This window comes from Choloepus didactylus, chromosome 4 (assembly GCF_015220235.1).
Source record: "Choloepus didactylus isolate mChoDid1 chromosome 4, mChoDid1.pri, whole genome shotgun sequence".
Classification (NCBI taxonomy): Eukaryota; Metazoa; Chordata; class Mammalia; order Pilosa; family Megalonychidae; genus Choloepus; species Choloepus didactylus.
This window is the reverse complement of record NC_051310.1, coordinates 116741443-116759603: the sequence shown is the minus strand read 5'-3', so window position 1 is coordinate 116759603 and position 18161 is coordinate 116741443. Positions and strand designations below refer to the sequence as shown.

General features: G+C 40.6%; 1 protein-coding gene across 6 annotated transcripts in view; it reads left to right on the top strand.

The window, feature by feature from the left end:
• Window positions 1-18161, top strand: part of TLN2 (talin 2) — a 473758-nt gene that overhangs the window by 166934 nt on the left and 288663 nt on the right. For 5 of the 6 annotated variants that reach the window (XM_037833797.1, XM_037833796.1, XM_037833791.1 and 2 more), the window contains one exon: window positions 17058-17135. The exons of the other annotated variant lie outside the window; for it this stretch is intronic. The gene's annotated coding sequence lies outside the window, so the exon portion shown is untranslated. The remainder of the gene's footprint in view (window positions 1-17057; window positions 17136-18161) is intronic. 6 annotated transcript variants of the gene reach the window in all.

The window sequence follows — 18161 nt, the reverse complement described above, 5'->3', positions numbered from 1 at the left end:
CTTTTAAGTGTCTGGCCTCTGTTATAGTAGTGCACAGATTAGGAGCTACACCAGAGGGCATGGCAGCAAATACCACATCTGTTTAAAAAATATTGGTAGAAAAATATAAATAAAGGACCTCTGAAAGAAAGGCATATGGCAAGTGTGACAAATTGTTAAGTTGGTGAATCTGGATATTGGGGGGAGGGGTGGGTATGTTAGCCATATAGAGTTATCTTTGCAACTGTCCTGTAAGTTTGAAATTATTTGAAAATGAAGTTGTTTTTTTTTTAAAAAAAAGGCAATATTTTTTGAGGGGTGAGGTTTTTTTTAAGCTTCCTCTGAACAAGTCTGAATATTCTCTTAGCCCTTAATTTTAATCATTTAAGCCATGGCTTCTCATCTTCAGCAATATTGACATTTTGGGCCAGATAATTCCTTGCTGTACCAGACTGTCTTGTGCATTGTAGGATTTTTAACAGTATCCTTGGTCTCTACCCACTGAATGCTAAAAAACTCTCCAGATATTGCTGAATGTCCCCATGGGGGCAAAATTGCCCTTGATTGAGAACCACTGGCTTAAGGCAGTCCTTCCCAAAGTGCGAAATTGTACCACTGGTGGCGTGCACCTTCTGAGTTTGGTGATGGGAGAATCTCTGGGTCTCTCTGTGTAGGGAGGTGTGGTGGTTGGTTCTCTTAACCTTGACTCTGATTTCCTGAGAGTCACCTTCTAACCCAGCTGTGCTTGACCTCACCATGATGTGGGTCTCGTACAGATGACAGCAGCTGGTGAGGATCACATCTACATTACTGGCTGTTAACTTTCAGAGCAGCTATTAGCTAGTTTCCTTTCTAGTTTATTGCCATTCCTCCGGTGATTTTTAAATGGGGAATGCCAGTCACACAGAGGGTGCTCAGGAGATGGCTTGACACTTGGCACCTTTCCATTGCTTGGTTCCTCAGCCGGGCAGCAAAGCGTGACAGGAGCCTGTTGCCCATCACACTTGTGAATCAGTCAGACTCATCGCATGCCATCAGAGGGGTAGGTGCTGAACTTGGATGTCAAGGTGACATGCTGTTTGGGCAGATGTAGTTCCTGTATCTCCTCAGGCGTGACTGCACTATGTACAGCCAGCCAGTCTTCCTTTAGAAAACATAAAGAGAAGATTCTTCCCTACAGAACTGTTGATGTATCTTTAAAGCCTTCAGTTAATTATTTTTAAAAACACGTCTCCAGAGTTTTCAGTTTGTTGCAGTAGTGTCACAAGTAGGTTAAAAACAAAGTATTTTACCTTCAAGTGTTGCCTCTTATTCATTCATTTTTAGCTTTTTCTTATGGAAAATTTCAAAGAGAAGTAGAATGAATAGGGTTATGAGTTCCCATGTACCCATCAGCCAGCTTCAATGATCATCAACACATGACCAATATTGTTTCATCTAGAACGGTCCTTCTGCCTCAATTATTTTGAAGTAAATATTCATCCTTAACATAATTTCGTCTGTATATAGTTCAGTATATAACTCTAAAAAATTGGGGTATTTTTTCATCGTCACACCTAAAAATAACTGAACCACTATTACACATAAAAATTCCTGAATAGTCAATATCCATTGCATTTGGTTGTGTGTCTTACGCCTCTTTTATTTGTGGTGTATGACCTTGTCATTTACCTTTGATCAAGGGCAAAGGCGTGTCCCGGAAATCATCTTTCATTCTCTTTGCCTTTAATATTTTTATATGTGGAAGTGTGGGGCCTAGTGCCTATTAACCCGCAAGAGAATGATAGATACCTGTTTGCTCGAATTCTGTTAAGTTGTGTTTTTCCTTTCAGGTTCTCTGGCTTGATGCTGGGCGTGACTGATTTCTCAGGGGAATGGCTCACCTGGCAGGTGCTTTGAATTGCCTGGCAGCTCCTCCCCACATACCTGCTCTTGGGTGGGCTGCTGGAAACCTTGGTTTTTGTTTGTTGGTTGGTTTGTTTGAGATGAAGCTTTAACCTACCCTCTGCCAAACTTTTCTGTGCCAGTAGCTGTGGTACCAGCCAGAGCTCCTGGAAGTACATGAAAATGGGATACCTAATGCTGTGAGTGTTCTCTCAGTGACAAAACTGAACCCAGATCACTCCTCCCAACACTTCCATCCCTACCTCCATGTGTAAGTCACCAGAAATGGAGGGCGGTGGCCTGTGCAATTAATACTTCAACAGAACGGGTGGACTGGTTTGTGAAAATCCCTGAGGGAGAGCCAGATTATTTGCCTCATCTCTGACAATTCCCAGTAGGATTCAGGAAGGGATATGTATTAAAACAAGAATAGGGGATTAGTGAGGGCATTCCACTTGTGTATCAGCAATTTCCAGTTTCCAGAGGTTCCACACACTCTGTATTGTCTTCATTTTGATGCGGTATAGAACCTGGGCTGATCCCCCGACCCCCCTTGCCCGTCTTCTCAGCATTTTCACTCCAGGCTTCCCTTGGCTTTCCCCGTTCTGCACCCTCTGCCTCTCCCGCCTCCCTGTGGGGGCTGCCTCCTCTCCTGCACTCCCACAGGTCCTGGGGGCTGGAGGAGGGATCTGCGGGCTTCTCTCCCCTCTGCACACTGCCACTTAGGAATCCTCCTGTCCCCTGCCACACCCTCCTGTCAGGGCTGAATGGCCCCTTCCCAGCCTTGTGCTGTCCCCTCCTGGCCACTGCCTGGCTTCACAAGGAGCTAGTCCCTTCTCACCACCTCCCTGCTGCTCCAGACTCTCTTATAGCTGATAGCTGCAGTGCCCTACAGGTGAGCCCATTACCAACCTGACCCCCAAATTGCCTCTCGACCAGCCCTCTGTTCAAGCCTTCCCTTCCAGTTCAGTAACCACACCCGGAATCAGGTGTGATTTCCCCAGAGATTGTGCCCTCTTGACAGTTTCTGTTCACCCTGATCACAATATCTTATTTATAGCCCCTGTCCCACCTGCTCTTTGACCTCACTGAAACCTTGCTATCGAAACTCCTCCTTGGCCTCCCACTTCCTTCTTTGCTTGGCCTCCTTTGAGCAACCCAAGTACCTGCCATGTCCTTGCTCCGAACCCTGGGGAATGAAGACCTCGTGGCTGCCCCTGGCCTGGGGTTGGCTGAGTCCTTTGGATTCCCCCTTCAAGACTGGCCCCAGCACACATGAAGCCTCCCCTTGTCCACACATGCTCATGTTCCTCGGGGAAGAGTACAGATTTTTCCACCAACCTCCTCCTTGCCCCTTGCTTTTCATAGGGAACCTTCCTCCTATCCCATTTGGGAAACAGAGGTCCTGGGGTGCCTCCTGCCCGGCTTCCCTCCTCTTTACCTGCCTGTGCTCCAGGCTGAGAGAACAACCCTTAGGGTGGGGGAGTCCAGCCCTTCCCACCTCCTCCAAGGTCTCCTGCAGCCAGGAATCTTTTTCCCTTCCTGGGTGGGTTTATCTGGTTCTTTTTGCTCTTTCCCTTTAGTCTACAATTTACCTAAATCCCTGGATCTTTCAACAACAAAATGGATCCTTCCTGAAGCGCCCCCAAGGGAATGTGTTATTCCCCCCCCCTTTTTTTAATTAGAGCACTTGTATGTTTACAAAAATAATATAGAAAATATAGAATCCCCATCCACCCCCTCACTGTTTTTCATGTTATTAACATTTTGCATTAGTGTGATACCTTTGTTACAGTTGATGAAACAAAATCATTACAATTATGCTATTAACTATAGCCTGTAATTTACATTAGGGTTCACTCTTTGTGTCTACAGTTTTTAAAGAAATTTTATTCTGGTAACATATACAACCTAAAATTTCCCATTTTAACCATTTTCAAATATACAATTCAGTGGTGTTAATTACTTTTCCAATGTTGTGCTCCTGTCACCAGCATTCGTTACTAAACTTTTCCATCATCCCCAAGCAGAAACTCTCCATCAATTAAACATTATTATCCCTCTTTTGCTGATGAGAACCCTGAGGCTTAGAGAGGAAGTAACTTGCCAGGTTCACAAGCAGCTGCTCAATGTTGGGGGCAGCATGGAGCTCAGGCTGCCTGTGCCCTCAATCTTGGATGGAAGACAGAGGGAAGGACCCTCTGTTGGTGAGGGCTTAGGGGAGGAGGTTGGAGATCAAATGTGACAGACCACGGGAGTCATTGAGGCTTATGCTCCTTAACTTTCTCGACTCCTTGATACTTTAGATCAAGATACCAGGATATTTTAGATCTTCCCATCTAGATGGTGAATTCTTCAGAAGCTGTCTCTTCTTTTCCGTCTCTCAGAACACTTTGGAGGGAAATAGTTTGTACTTCATGGTGGGTGTAATGGTTTGGTTCATGTGTCAACTTGGCCAGTTGATGGTGACCAGGTGTCTGGTCAAGCAAGCACTAGCCTAACCGTGACTGCAAGGACATTTGTGGCTGTTTAATAAACCAGAAGGCTGGTTTATTAAATCATCAATTGGCTGCAGCTGTGACTGATTACCTTCAACGAAGGGGGTGTCTTCCACAATGAGAGAATGCAATCAGTTGAAGACTTTTAAGCGAGGCAGATAGAGGACCTTCACTTCTTCTTTGGCTAACCAGGAAGCATTTTCTGAGTTCATCGAACACGCTCATCGAAGTTGCCAGTTCACTGCCTGAGGAGTTCATCGAGCATCTTCATTGGAGTTGCCAGTTTGCTGCTTGCCCTACAGAATTTGGATTCGTGCATCCCCACAGTTGCGTGAGACACTTTTATAAATCTCATATTTATAGATCTCTCTTATTGATTCCGTTTCCCTAGAGAACCCTAACTAATACAGTGGGCTCCTTAGTTATCTAGAAACTTTTAGCTGTAACCTCAACTACAAAGTCATTTAAAAACCATGTTCATTTAATTTCTTCGTGTGTGCATGCCATGAGCACCTGAAATGTTTGTTCATTTGGAATGTAATAATTCCATATATGAACTTTGGAACTTTGGCTTGTATATATTTTAGTATTTCTGAAATCAGGACCCATCAACACTGTTATTAAATCATATTGTAGTGTATAATCCATGGCATTTTAGAATTAAGGAAATATGGAATTTTAGTTGTAGAAGTAAAAAAAAAAATAGGTTATACATCCTAATCATAGCTATGTCATGGAAATAATTCTGCTTTACTCACTTTCTCCTAAGTGCTTTTTCTTTTTTCCTGAAAATGTAGAGTCCTAGCTCCTTTTCCCCTCTTGGTCCTCCCATCCCTTCTCCTGTGAATGGAGAGAGTAGGATACCCAGTAAATTAAGGATGCTGCTGAATTGCATTAGATTGGTGTTTGTCAAATCATCTGGAAGGAAGGACCATTTTAAAATTTTATAATCTGTTGTGGGCTGACTTTTGCAGAATTCAATAAAAATGAAATAGTTGGGAAAAACATAATACAAGCTTTTTTTTTTAGATTCAAGTTAACATAAATTATCCTGTCAAATTGCTATTAAAATGTTTCTAAATATTTACTCTCAATTTCTGTACTTGTTTAATCATGGACCAGAAACAAACCATTTGCAGGCCAACCATACTTTGAGTAGCAGTGGGCTTAGTTAATGCAGGTTTTTAGTTCATCATTTCTGCAGTCACTCTTTAAAATCTAATTATTCTAACAACTTCTGACTATTTGGTAAATACAGCTGGGAACATCCTAAAGTCCACTGAACTTCAGTGGTTAGGAAGTAATGCTTGTTTGGCTTTCCTTTAAAAAAAATCACACTTTTACTCTTGGCAGTGTTCAATCCTTGCTTTAATTAGATATTCATTTCATCTGTTGGAAACCAGCAGCAGGCAGGTGAACACTATTCTGGTTTCTGTAGCACTCCCACCTCTCCCTTGTCCTGTGGTAGAACTGGGAATTTGAATATTTTCCGAGCTGTGCAGAGTGAAATTCTAGTATCCCAAGGTCATAACAGTCAGAAGTAATTTTATTGTGTTCTGATTGTTAGTGAGATAAAAAAAAAAAATATGGATTGAGAATTGCTTTTTAAATAGCACAGCAGTTAAATGTTTTGACTCTCAGTCTGGGGAGGTGTGCTATCGGTGATTACGTGAAATTTTATGCTCAAGATAGCTGTTATGGTCTTACTGGAACACTTAAATATTTAAATTGTAATGGGGATTGGCAGGAACCATTAGGGGAATTATACAAAAGAATTCAAGAAAGAAGTCCAAGTAAATTAATTTTAGCTTTAGGGTCATGGCTCAAATAATAAAATGGGTTGACCTGCAATATATTTATGCTATTGTGAAAAGGGATTAGAATCTAAAGGAGCACTGTCCTAGACATATAATATGAGACATATATATAATTTTAAATTTTCTAGTAGCCACACTAAAAGGTAAAAAAGCACCAGCTGAAATCAATTTTAACAGATTTAATTTAACCCAATGTATCTAAAAATGTTAACATTCCAAAATATATTTAATATAAAATTTAATGAAATATTTTGCATTCTTTTTTTGTACTTAGTCTTCATAACCTGCTGTGTATTTTATACTTATAGTTCATCTCAGTTTGGACTGGCCACATTTTATGTGCTGAGAAGTCACAAATGAGTTGTGACTATCATACTGGACATTAGAGAGCTAGAGATTCCCATTCACAGTGAGATGGATAATTTGCAGTTATCTCTGTGTTTTATATTTAATTGTGATGTGGTTCAAACTAATTTTTAGATGATTTCATTAGATGAATCTAATTTCATGGTTACCTTAGAGGGGGAGGGGCAGCCGTGTGCCCTCTGGGGAGTTGCCCTCCACCCACAGCCCTCTGGCTACCTGCATCGATGATTTTAGCAGGTGAGAGCTATGGGTTTGCTGGTTATTTCATCCAGGGGGGCAGGAAAGGGCAGCAGAATTGCTTTTACTTGCTCCATAAGGATGGACACCAGAAGAGAGACTGAGGACATGCTTCATATTACTTGCTTTGAAATTGAAGAGATTGGAGAAAAAAAGATAATAGGTGATGATGATGATGATGATTTTAAATAAAAGGATAACATGGAGGAATCTTGCTCCTGGAGAAGACTCTGCTATTTGAATGTATTTATTCTGTGTGTTACTAAGAGCAAGTAGGGAACTTCCTGGTGCTGGGAACCACAGGGACAGTCACTGGGAGCATAAAGGGAAAGTAGGGGGACTGCGGAAGCAGAGCCCGAGCAGGCAGCTGGACGCGTCAGAGCCAGCAAGCTGGAAGAGCCCGCAAATCCTGGTTTCCTCTCGTGGGAGCAGGGGTGGGGTCGAGGAGAGCGGGCGTCCTGCACCCGCTGTGCGCACCGGGATCCCAACCTCCTTCCTGCTGGCTCTCTCTTGGGAAGTGACTCCTTGTGGGCCCCGGGGAACAGAGAGAACTACATGGTCCTCACTTTAATTGATGAGCACAGCTTTGTTATTATTTCTTTCTAAATGAAAGAGCCTTTTTCTTTTTCTGACTAAAAATACTAGTTTTATAAAATATTTATATTGAAGTGACATGATGTTTGGAATTTGCTTAGAAACAACCGCCTGTGGGGATTGGGGAAGAAGTAGGAGGGAGTTTAGATGAAATAATATTGGCCATGAGGTGATAATTGTTGAATCTGAATGAGGAAAAGGTGTTTCATTTTACTATTTTCTTTATTTTTATGTAAGTTTGAAGTTCATAAATAAACCTAATAAAAATAAATTTGTGAAGTGGTTAAACATGTTATAATGGAGAGTATTTTAACCATAGGAATGAGCAGGTCCCCTAAATAGAAAATTAAAAACATATTTGTAAGATATGTGAAGTTGTGAAGAAAAAAGTTCTGAAATCTTGTCACCTGGAGATAATTGCCATTAACTTGAACACATTATTCTCAAGCCATATATTTGATATTCCATGCTCTGGAATTGCCTTGAAGAAACACAGGAAAGGCATGAGTCCTGATCCTGCGCTCATAGATTTTAGTCTAGGTAGGAGAGCCACGCAAGCACACATGGGAAGCAAAAGGGAGTCAGTGTTTATTGCAGGCCTGTCACACACCAGCCCCTGTGCTCCTGCGGTCCTTGGATCAGCCCTGTGAGGGAGGCCCTCCTGCTGCTGTTTGCAGAGGAGTGGAGCGAGGCCCAGGGCGAGAGACAAGGATGCCACTGGTCCCGGGCGACTTGGTGCCAGGCTCTGTGCAGGGCGCTGGAGTCTCCCTTGTCTCTCACAGTCTTATAGCCATGTGGAATGTTATTAGAAGGAATACCACATGATGTAATTTATTGACAAATCATGCAGAGAAATCTACAAGACCCATGAAAGCTTGGAGAATGCAAGAATAGGGGACCACAGGGCAAGGAAGGCTTCTTGGAAAAGGTGAGACTTGGGTGGCAGATCAGGGACATGTAAGGCTAAAGAAAATTACTTTTTGCAATGTACCGAGAAGAGAGAGCTTCAAACAAAAAATAATACTTTTTTGTTTGGTGTGTGTGGGGGTGGGAGAGGTATGTTTTCGTTTTGAATGAAATGTACCACAATGAATATGCAATGAATCATTGGCCCATATGAAGAATGAAAGGAGAGTATTTAGCTTTTTGGAAAATATATAAGGTGGCAATTTATGAAGACCAGATTTCACTTGGTAAGAGAGATTAGGGCAGCAAAAATTGCTTTTGAAAGATGATTTTTGAGAGTTACAATAGCTGTTAATCAGGGGCACAAGTGATGACAGGTTCTTATTTATAAAAAATAAGTTTTCCTGATTTCCTTATTATGTGTAGCTGATTTGTTCTTGAGTAGCCAGAGCATCCTCCCAAATGACCCCATGTTCTTGTTTGTGATAGCTATCTTAGGTTGCCAAGAGGCTGATGAAATTTCATGGTGCACCTTGCTTCTTCCCGTCGCTATTTTATGTTGCATATGCTGGTGCATAGCATGTGGGGAACTGGGCTTAGAGAGCAGGAGGAGTGAGCCATTGTGTGTGTTCACATGAGCAGGTCCCCTAAATAGGAAGCCTACTACTTCTGGTTGTAGCCCTGGGATACTTCCTTACAGATGATGGGTTTTCCATTAGTAAGGAAAGCCAGGTGGTTTAGCACTTGGGGAATGTCACACTCTCTCTCCATGTCCTTCAGTTGGGTCATTTTATTGTAGCAGCAGTTCCTTAGATGTTAGTGTGAAGGAGTGGCCCTCGAGTGAGAGGCTGGAGGAGCAGTGAGAATAAGAGTGGGGAGGATGAAACTTCTCAGAGTCGCTTTTGCAAGATGGAGCTCTTTGTATGTAGGCCCTGTTCAACCTCCAGATGGCCAGGAGAACCCCATAGCCTCCATCACTGGTTCCCGGGGTCAAGCCACTTTGTCCCACTCTAAACTTCTCCCCAGGCTCTGGTCTGCCATGGCCAGGGACCCCAGAGGAGTTTCCCTGGCTTCAGAGCCTGGGTGGTGTCTGTAGCACGTTGCTCTTCTCTTTTTGTTCTTTACGCCGCAACCTCTCACGTCAGCTTCCCAAAGGAAATGCTCAGATCATTGATGAATACAACTGACCTTTGTGTCCACATCTGTTTCCATATTGGTTCTCTGTGTGTCTTTGTGCTCACCTACAGGGACTGGGTTGGAGTTAGTGAGAATAATAGACAGATGGATAGATCTATTTTAGGGTTTAAGGATGGGAGAATAATATAGAGGTGGAGATCTTTTGCACCATTATCTAACCGTTATTTCTCATAAAACCTTTGTTTGCTTTGGGGATGGGAAAGCAGGCATTAAGTGTAAAATGGTGTATTTCTCTGATTGATGACAGGCCAAACAGGAGAGACGCTTATTCAGGAACACCAGGTTTCAGTAATTGGCCAATCCGTGGGACCAAGAGAAGAAAAGGGGGGTTTAGTTGGGGACCATGAAGTACTGGGAGGATGGTCATAGAATGAGGCAGCCCCTGCTCTTTAGTGCATATGTGTGTGTTTGCTTGAGTGTGCGCACACACGCTCCTGACCCCATCCTGAACTTGCTGCCATGGCACAGCCTCTTGAGGGCCCCCCACCCTCTGTCCCCAGTTTCCTGTAGTTACTGATCATACATGGTACATTTGTTAATTCACAGAGCACTTACATGTATTAGGAATCATGCTCTGAGCTGAAGATAGAAATATGGGGAAAGCCACAGTTCCTGCTCTCAAGGAGCTCACAGTCTAGGGGAAATATAGACACTTAAATTGTTTCAATGTGTTATGGTAAGTGCAGAAATCACTGAAGTCTCTCTGGAGTAGGTGAAACTTGATGGGTGGCCCAATGGAGGGTTGGGAGGGGTGCATTTTAAGCATGAAGGCTGGACACCAAAGCCCCACAGGGGAAGCAGCTCAGAAGGTGCTGGGCCCCAGGACCATGGCTCAGGGATGCTGGAGCATGAACTTCCAGGGCATGTGCGGCAAGAGGTAGGAAGCAGGCACTGGAGATCCCTGAGGCCTGGGAGCTTGGCCTTAGTTTTATAGGGAGTGAGGACCCAATCCACTGAAGGGTTTTAGAGAAATGCTGGTGAAAGCATAACTGTCCTAGCCAGTTACTCTGGTGGTGGAGTGTGTTGACAAGCAGGTGGGACTGGGTAGGACCACTGCAGTGGATCAGAATTTAGCCTAGCCAAAATATGGGATTTCTAAACAGGGAAACCTTTGCCATTAACTGCTTTGTATAAGGTATTGGGGTGGAGAAGTGTCTAATTAATTTTCTGAATGATCAAGGAGAATTAGAACACTATTTGGCTGCTGTTTCCTCCTCCCATGCCTTTAAAAAAGAAAATCAGTCACTACAAATTTTTCTAAAATGCATTGCCAGGTTTTATTTGTCATAGTCAATTGAGTTTAGCAAAAATGAGTTTTTGTCTGTTCATTTGAAGATGTTGCAAGTTCTCAGGGTTGTCATTTTAAACATTATGTTCAGAATATTGGATGTTAATTAGTAGTATAGGATACAATATTTCTCCATATCTGTATTTCCATGCTTAGTTGCTTTGTAAGCAAATCAGTGATAAAAACTTATTTTTGTTTAGTTGCCTCCTTCTAAAAGATGGATGTGTTTCTTTTTCCTTCCCCCAGAGGAGAACCTCTGCATGGTTCTGATTAATTGAAATTCCTAGTTATTTGAATGTTAGTTAATTGGGCTTTTAATGAAAATAATTGACTGTAATAATGTATTGAATATAGTGATTGGTCTAGAGACAAAAAGTTTCTTCTAGAAGTCATAAGGAAAATATCCTTTAATTCTTTTTTTTTTTTTTTTTTGGTTTGGAGGTTGCAAAGGATGGATGAGTATGGTAGTAATGAAATGGGGCAAACAAAACTTCTTTGACAAAAAGAGAAATGTGATTTTCTTTTTATAATTAGCATTTCAAAATCAATTTAAACTATAAAAATGCAGAATATATGCTTTTTCCATTTCCTAAAATAGTGTGTTAATGATAAATTTAAAAACAGTTTATTCATTTTTTTATATTCTCTGGGGCATCCTTGTCCCTAGCAGTGTTACCGGCCGAGGGTAGAGGCCTGTACAGAATGGGGTCCCTGTTCTCATGGAGCTTATAGTCTAGTTACACATGTTACTGATTAATTTTTCTTTTAAGTGTTTTTGAAACAATAAGGAATTTGTGGCAACTCTGTTTTTCCAGTTTTCAAAAGCATCTAAAGACTGAGGGAGATAAAGCAGCAGAATTATAGGATTTCTGTCACCCTCCCAGTAAAATGGGTATTTCACGATGCTTAGTATTAAGATTGTTTGCACTATTAACTCATCATTTATAGGGATTGCACTTAGTCATTTAATTGTGAGTACAGTGGGGCACAATGAGCCCTTAATCATCATTTTCATGAAAGAACTTATTGTAACAGTATTTCCCAAAGTGTGTTGTATGGGACACTTGTCCTGAGACTTAGACCACAGGAATAAATGAATCAAGAATCTGTGTCCCAACAAGGTTAGAGCCACTGACTCATAATCGACGTTACCCAGGCTAAAGGGTCTGAAATATTCTGAATTGGAAAAACTCTTTTAACTTTGTGTAAAGCAGCATTTCTCTCATTTATACCAAGAATCTTTTTTTCCCATGTAACATCTCTTACCTCCTAGTTTGCTGTATTGCTACTTTTAGGGGAAGATGAAAAACTTAACCCTTTCTCTTTGCCCTGTTGTTTCCCATCTCAGAAGGTCTTCGCGCTAATGCTGAAGGCTTGGGCTTTTTTGCCTTTCCTTTACCTTGTCCTGGCCTCTAGTTGGAAAGTCAGCCAGGGGAAGCCACGGAAAGAAAGTTGAACATCTCCCCTTGGAGTCAGAAATCTTACATGGAGGGTCTGTACTTCAGTCAATCGCTGGCTCTCCTTACACTGGAAGAATTCGCAAGTTTTCCAAAAAATCACATGAACGACAAATCCTTGGCAAGCAAGTTGGAGAAGGTAGAGAGACTTTTGTTTTCCAAATTTCTCCTTCTCTGTTTTTGACTCTTCCCACCTCTATTTAGGGCTGCTGACCAACTATTTGGTTTATTTCTCTGCATCTTAGATTTTAGTGTTTCGAGCAATTAGTCGTAAATGTCTCAAGCCTTAGGGATAACTTCAAGCCAAGAGAATACTCTGTTCATCCTCAGCTACATCTAATGGGTTTTCTTTTCTTTGCTTGGTTGAATGTTATAAAAGCATTCTTGTAAGTTTGGGCAGCAAAAACACTTGGGATGGTGCCCATGTGGGCCCCATTTATGCTTGTACAGATGGTGTTAGGGCAAAGCTTCAGTGCTGTGTTACGCTGTTCCCTGCCTTTTAATGAAAATTTATGGCAAATATGTTCTTGGCCACTTGGGATCTGTAGCATGTGGTGAAGTGTCGGCCACATGCATTGAGCAGGCCCTTTGTGGCTTTTGACCCTGGTGGCTCCTCAGATCTCCTGTGAGTTGGCCACACACTCCAGTGTAGGTCAAGCCAAGTGAAAAGTGAAGAGTCCACAAAACTGTCTTGTTGAGAAAGTGCCTTTTATGTTATCAGTCAGATAATGTGTGTTTTCTCAAGTCCATACAAATGCTTTGTTTCTTTATTGCAATTAACTTGATAATTAATTGTAGAGTAACATTTGCTGAACACTTACTGCATTCCAGGCATTGTGCTAACATCTTTATCTATCCACACAACATCTGAAATAGCTAAGTGTTAACAGCTCAGCTCCAAGGATGCACAGCCTTGGGCTCTGAGAGGTTAAGGGGTATATTCAAGTTCCCAAGCCAGTAGCAAATCCCCGGGATACAGAAGAGGTGAGTCCTGCCCTAGCAGCCTGCTGGTAATGACAAGCATGTTAGGCAGTAGCTTTTGCTGCCTTTCACTCACATTCACCTGTGTCTCTTGAAATACCCCAGAAAAGGCACAATGTGGCAGCTGCCAAATGATTTATTGTGTGATGATTGGAGAAGGCTACTTAATTTAAGGCACAGCTCCTTTAAATAAAAGTTCCTGCCACCTTTAAAATGTTTTTATTTACTTGCAAGGATCTTATTCATGTTTAAAATCTGCACTTTAAATACATAGGTGTGCCTAAGTGAAGACGTATCCCATCTCCAGGGTTCTCTGGGGACCTTGCTGTGATGATCAGACAACAAATGATGAGTTTCTACCACTGCTCTGACTGAGCTAGAGGTTAAACAAGATCATGTTTGCCTATTGAGTTTTGCTAATTGCTTTAAGTATATTACCTCCTTTTATCTTCAAATAGCCCTTTTGGTGGGCATTATTACAGAGGAAGAAACTGAGGCACAGAGAGGTTAAGTCCCTTGACTGGGGCCAAAGGACTAGTAAGTGACAGAAAGGATCAAGCGCTTTCCTCTTAACCACTGAACTGTTGTCTTCCCTAAGTGCAGTGATATGTCTCATAAGTCCTAGTGTGTCTTGGATTCAAATGTGGACTTGTCGTCTCTCTCTCCCTTTCCTCTACCCATCCATTCAGAAAGATGCCTGCACTGACGAGGGGGCAGAACAGAGTGGGTTTGTCTGGATTGGGCCTTGAGTCACAGATTCTAGTCTGAGTCAAGTCTTAAGTGCTCATCCCTGAAACTGGATAGTGGTTCTTTCTTTTATCTATCTTCTAGGGGTGTTTTTTTTTTTTTGGTGGGGAGACAGGGGGTTTTATTGGATCTGTATTTTACATCTAGCAAACCTATAAAGGGATTTGCACATCTACAAGGGAGTATGGCTTTATGGCCAGATTTATAATTATGGTATTATGAGGATTCATGTGTTACATGGAACTCCTGAAACTTTAAAAATAAGCAATAAGAAGTATAAATTTGTTTACTAGAAGTAAATTGAACATAATGGGCCCATTATGGGAATACGTTTCGGTATTTTATAGTCTAAACAGGAAAAAAAGCTTTTCATATATAAATACAACCTAATAAAAATAAATTTGTGAAGTGGTTAAACATGTTATAATGGGGAGTATTTTAACCATAGGAATGGCCCATCTGGACAGTTATGTCTCCTTTGTTTTTATTCTTATGGAAATAGTCTCTTGCCAATTCCTTTGTTAGTCAGGAATGATTCTGTCTACTGAAATGTTTTTTTGCCTTTTTTATACTAGCTTTGAACTTCTTGCTTGGTTGCTGCAACTATAGGTCATAAACATTAGGTGAATTTGTGTAAGATAAATCTGCATCTATATGATTACAGGATTTATTGTTCTGTTTTCAAATGAAATGGGATGATTGAGAAGCTGGAAAATAGAAACACTATATTGGGTAGGACTTCTTTGGGCACAAGTAACAAACTCTCTTGAGCTAGCCTGAGTACAAAAAGGAGATTTATAAGGATACAGGGGTGTCTTAGGGACCCAAAAGCAAGGACAGAGTGTCCCTCAGAGGTGAGGAGGGGAGCTTCCCAGTCAGTGTTCACTGCCAGCACAGATGACACGCATGTTGGCACAATCAGAGAGGACAGTTGTCAGAGAAAGAAAGTAGAATTTATGTAGTACATTACTTTATACCTGAACAATAGATTAAAATTTTTAAATAATACCATAGTTTTCTTTACAAAAATAATTCCTGCTCATTATATGAAATCAAACGATTAAGAAAGAAGTAAAAACCATCTAAAATTCTGATAACCAGAGGTGACTGTAATTATTTTGATAAACATCCTTCTAAACTTTTCTCTGGACATCTGGGAAGACACACACACACATATAAATACAAATGGAATCATATTGCACATGGTCATTTACCTATTCTATTCATTCAGTATTAAATAAAGTGCTCATGGATATCTTTTCCTATCAGACTTACAGACCTGCATCATTATTTTCAATGTCTGTTCAGTTTACTTAACATGTCTCCTATTTGTGTGGGTCTTTAGGGCATTCACTCCCTCCCCCCATGATTATAAACAATCCGCTTACACAATTGTGTGCTTTGAATTCTTAGAAATGGGATTGCTGTATGAAAGGATATGCCATTTTACAAGTTGACACAATTGCCTAAGTGGCTGCAGAATGATTTTCCTATTTATGCTTCCATCAAGAGAGTTTCCATAACATTGACTATTGTCTGTCTTTGAAATCTTTACAATTCTGATAAGTGAAAAGTAAGACCTCAATTTTTTAAAATTGTATTTTTTCATTGCTTCTATAATTGATATTTTTCCTATGTTTATTACTATTTCTTCTGTGGAAAGTGTAATAATTTGTTTTATCCATTTTGGGGGGAATATTAATTTTCTTACTGATTTTAAGGCATTTTTGCATATTAAGGATAACAATCTTTTGTATGTCTCATGTGTAAATATTTTTCTTAGTTTTTTGTTTTATCTTTTGACAAAAGTATGAGGGTTTGTTTTCATTTTTGTTTTGTTTTTGCCATTCAATTATTTTAGATTTTTAAAACATGTTAACCAGCCAAATGTCTCAGTCCTTTATATTTGAGATTTTTGTGTCATGCTTAAAGAAGTCTTTCCTGTTCCTATATTATAAAACAGTTCAGCTTTATATTCTTTCAGTACTCATTTGAAACTATTGGGAGTTTATTTTTTCATAAGTAGAGATGGAAAAATCCAGATTTTCCCTTTTCCTAAATAGCTAAACAACACCTTTTAATCTCTCATACCTACCAGAATTTGATTATATGTATTTGGGTCTGTTTCATATGAACACTTGATTCTGTATCTGGATGTTTATTCTGTTCCATTGGTTCATGCGAATGTCCTTACTCAAGAATCCCATTTCTTAACTGTGGTTGGGCCATTTTGTTGATTTTTACAATTGATTGTGGTGTTGCTCTGCTTCAAATTGGGTTTCTGTGGAGTAAGGTGCTAAATGGTCAGTTCTCCAAGTCACAGAGAACTGGGGATGACTTGGTAACAGTTGAAGCAAGAAAGGTCCATCCACTTCACAGATGTGATAGAGGAACTAAGTAAAAGTGAACAAGAAGAGACAGCCAATGTAAGATAATTTTATAAAGAACCAGAGTGCAGTGCCTGAGATTTTTATTTGAGCCATTGGGGATGGGTAAAGAAGAGGGATGCATATCCTTTGGTTTTTGTTCAAATTCAGAGCCATTAAGTATTCTTTTTTTTTTTTTTTTAAATTCATTTTTATTGAGAGATATTCACATACCATGCAGTCATACAAAACAAAGCATATATTCAGTTGTTTGCAGTACCATTATATAGTTGTGCATTCATCACCAAAATTAATTTTTGACATTTTCATTACCACACACACAAAAATAATAAGAATAAAAATTAAAGTGAAAAAGAAAAATTAAAGTAAAAAAGAACGCTCGGTGCTTTTTTTTTTTCCCTTCCTCCATTTTTCTCCTCATCCATCTATAAACTAGACATTAAGCATTCTTAACCACAGGGTTTGGGGAGGAGGGGTATGTTTTGCCTCTGCCAACAGTAACATAACTTTGGTCTTTGAAATAAATATCTTGGGACCTCAATTCCCTGTTGGTAAAGAAAATTCTCAGCCCATGTGTTGCATTGGAAATTCATTGTTTCCTGAGTTATTTCTTTTCATGCTTAGTGTGGAGGAAATGGCCAAATGTATAGACAGAAGCTTTTTCCAAAACGGACGTCTGCAACATCACTTGATTCCAATGGTTTTTATTATGGTTTTAGGTATTGCTGCTGGAGACTTCTCAGATGCTTCAGGATATCTTCAGGGGAATCAACTCTTTACGTAAACTGAACATTTGGGTGAGTCCCTTAAACAAAGACTTTATTTTTATCAAATTTGGCCACCATCCTACGTTGGTTTACCTTAAAGTTTTAAAACCCTGTTGCTTAAACTGTCTCATTTGATCGTCACCATGTTCTGTGAGGCAGGAGGCATGGAAAGTGCCTGGTCTCATGGCTTCCATTGATGTTTAATTATTCCATCTGCTAGTTTGGTGGGGCCTAGAAGAGGAGATGAGTAGCTGGTTTTTTACTTTACCAATTCTCATCATTCATTCACACCTGTTTTATTCATGAATAATTTTTTTTGAGGTGTGGGTACGAAATTAATATAGAAACTTATAATGGTCTTTGAATTGAAATGATTTGGGGTTCCTGGAGCCTTCCAAGGTTGGGAGATGATTACTCTAGCATGAGATAGAGTGAACTTTGGTTGTGGATTCTTGGTTTCTACTTTGGTTGTCCTAGCTGGGACTGCTTGGTCCACCTTCTGTGTTTGAAATAGCCTGGTCAGGGATACGTGCACCGGGAGTCTTCTGCAGGCCTGAGGTGTGCCTCCGTTGAGGTCTGACAAGGTTAAACCAGGCTGTATCTGGATGTTCATTCTGTTCCATTGGTTCATGTGAATGTCCTTACTCAAGAATCCCATTTCTTAACTGTGGTTGGGCCATTTTGTTGATTTTTACAATTGATTGTGGTGTTGCTCTGCTTCAGATTGGGTTTCTGTGGAGTAAGGTGCTAAATGGTCAGTTCTCCAAGTCACAGAGAACTGGGGATGACTTGGTAACAGTTGAAGCAAGAAGGGTCCATCCACTTCACAGATGTGATAGAGGAACTAAGTAAAAGTGAACAAGAAGAGACAGCCAATGTAAGATAATTTTGTAAAGGCTGCATTATGGCACATCCAGATATGCCAGTTTTGTTCCTGACCAGCAGCACAACTGATGACAAGTTATGAATCTCTGGTTGTCCCAGTGTTCTCATCTGTAAAATTTATAGGCTGGCTCAGCCTAGTTGTTCCTACATTTTGGATTTTGTGGAATAGGT